Raw genomic sequence first — 3152 nt, forward strand, 5'->3', positions numbered from 1 at the left:
TGAGCCATGGGTGCCTGGCAATGTTTTCTTTTTTTTTTAAATGGAAATAAATTGTGATTTTGCTTCTAAAGATGGAGTCAATCTGAGATGGAAAATATTCATTCTATACTTAATTCAAGAGACATTTTTTGTTTTTTTTTTTTTTTCAAATATTGGGAAAGGAGGATATGCCATGTGCTATAATTTGAATTTTAAATGTCTCCCAAAGGCCCTTGTGTTAAAGTCTTAGTCCCCAGCATGAAGATCTGGGGAGATGGTGGGGACATAAGGTGGTGAGTCTTAGTAGGAGGTTTTCTGGTCGTTGGAGGTGTGCCCTTGAGGGGAATTGTGGGAACTTTTCCTGTCTTTTTGGCGTCCTGGTCATGAGTTGAGTGACTTTGTTCACTACATACTTCAGCCACATTGTAATGCCTCTCTAGAGGCCCAAAATAATGGAACTAAAGGATAATAGGCCGTGGAAAACACAGAAACAAATAAACAAAAAACCTTTCCTCTTTCTAAGCTGTTTTACTTCAGGTATGTGTTACAGTCATGGAAAGCTAACATACCACAGGAGAGAACATTATTAAGTTCTTAAAAACAGTTGCAATCTCCTGTGGTAACAACTCCTTGAGAACAATGAGGGAGATTGTTTCAATTCAATAAACATTTTGTCCTGTGTTAGGGACTTGTGAGCACTACAGAAAATTTAATTTTGAAGTGCTGTAGGAAAAACCCTATTCCTTGTGAACAAGCCAGGGTGAAAATGAAGGAAGATACGTGTGCCTGGCAGCACAGAGGCCCCTGCGGTGCAGAAAGATGTTTAAAATTATGCCATGTGTTTGGTGCCTCAAAGCCAACAGAGTGTGCTCACAACACCTTTAATTTTGTGTATTTTTTCTGGCTGACAAACACCCCAAACCAAGAAAGTTCACCCTGAAGGATGGCCATAATCATGGGAATTCTGCACAGAATAAGTTAAGCACTAGGCAGAAGCATGGGTGTGACCATGGGCAGGAGAAAGGAGGACCTCGGATCCACAGAGCCCTGAAGGCTCCCTACAGGTTCCATCTGATCGCCCTTGACTGTAGAGAGGTAGATCAGCATCCTTAATTCACAAAGTATCCAAGATCCTTCTGGGTGCCAGTGGCTCACATCTGTAATCCTAGCTACTGGGGAGGCAGAGATTGTGAGGATCATGGTTCAAGGCCAGCTCAGGTAAATAGTTCTCAAGATTCCCATCTCCAAAACAACCAGAGCAAAATGAACTGGAGGTGTGACTCCAGTGATAGAGATCCTGCTTTGCAAGTCCAAACCCCAGTGCCACAAAAAAAAAAAAAAAAAAAAAAGGATCCTTTTTGTGAGTCTTCTTGCACCTGGTAAACAATTAGTCCTTACAAGTTTTTTTTTTTCTAAATTAATGAATCAAAGAAGTCAAGATCCCATAGCTGGAGGTGGCAGAGATAGGGTTGGGTTGTAGCCACACATTCAGATCCATACTTCCTGTTTTTTGTTCATGGACAAACTGGGCAGTTGTTTATTTTATTTAAATAGCAAATATACAGGCCCCATTCCTTCATCTGGGAGACTCAGACTTTTAGTTAAAGGCAAGACAAGCTACCTGAGGGAGCTTCCTGGGAATTTTTCTTCCTTCCTTGATTTAAGCATCTACCCCATAAAAAATAGACCGAGTTCAGATAATGAATGTCTCTCACTTGAACTCCATCAAAAAGATTAATATTCTTGTTCTTTCATTTTTAAAAACCAAGAATTCTTTATTACTCACTTTCAAGAAAGAAGAGAAGATCAGAATTTTGATTCAGTGTACATACCATGGTTCTGCTTCCCAAAGTTCCAGCTAACTGCAGTGTGAAAGTATTAAATGGAAAATTCAAGAAATAAACAATTTATGTTTCTTTAAACATTTTTATTAGCATATAGTTGCACAGGGAGTTTCATTGTGACATTTCCATACATTCTTGCAATGTAACTTGGTTAGGTTCATCCCCTCCATCATTCTCCCTCATCCACGTTCCCCCTACATAAAATGATATTGACAGGTTTCAATGTTCTGACTTCATACATGTATATAAAGTACATCAGCCATATTCACCTTCCTTTACCCTTACTATTAACTCTCCCCTTCTGGGTAGTACACACCTCACAGGAGCTGCCTTATATTCCTGCCTTTCATTGCTTAAGTGTGAGTTCATCATTCAAAGGGTATTTCACCTGTGAACATATTGTACTTTAATCAGTATAGCCCCTTCCATTGATCTTCCTTATATTTTCCCCTCTATCCTATATTGTTTAACTGCTTTCAATGCATTTTGATATGCCTTTTTCCTGCCCAGGTGTGATACATTTTTATATAATTCACTCTATCTTTCTCTTTTCCCTTCCCTACTCCTCAAATAGTCCCACTATTGGAAACATGTTATATATACATATATATATATATATATATATACATACAAGTATATATATATATATACTTGTATTTGTGTATCCAATTACCTTTTGGATCTGTCTTCCACATATGACAGAAAACATATGAGCTTTGTCTTTCTGACTCTGGCTTCCTTCGCTTAACATGATGATCTCCAGTTCCATCCCTTTACCTGCAAATGACATGATTTCATTCTTCTTTATGGCTGAATACAGTCCATTAATCCATTCATCAGTTGTAATGCATCTGAGCTGTTTCCATAGCTTGGCTATTGTGAACAATGCTGCAATAAACACGGGTGGGCAGGGGCCTCTATTGTATCCTGACTCACATTCCTTCAGATGTGTGCCCAGGGTGGCACCACTGGATTGCATGGTAGTTCTACTTTTGGTTTTTTGAGGAACTTCCATACTGCTTTCCATAGTGCTTGCATTAATTTACATTTCCACCAACAGTGGATGAGGGTTCCTTTTCCTCACATTCTTGCCAGCATTTATTGATTTTTTTGTTCTTCATGATAGCCATTCTCACTGGAGTGAAGTGAAATCTCAGTGTTATCTTGATTTGCATTTGCTTTATTGTTAGGGATGTTGAGCATTTCTTCATGTATTGATTGCCATTTGTACTTCCTCTTTTGAGAATTGTCTTTTCAGTTTATTTGCCCATTTATTAATTGGGTTTTTTGAGCTTTCTACATATTGTTATAGTTTCTTGTCAGATAGCT

Source organism: Castor canadensis, chromosome 4 (assembly GCF_047511655.1).
Source record: "Castor canadensis chromosome 4, mCasCan1.hap1v2, whole genome shotgun sequence".
Classification (NCBI taxonomy): domain Eukaryota; kingdom Metazoa; phylum Chordata; class Mammalia; order Rodentia; family Castoridae; genus Castor; species Castor canadensis.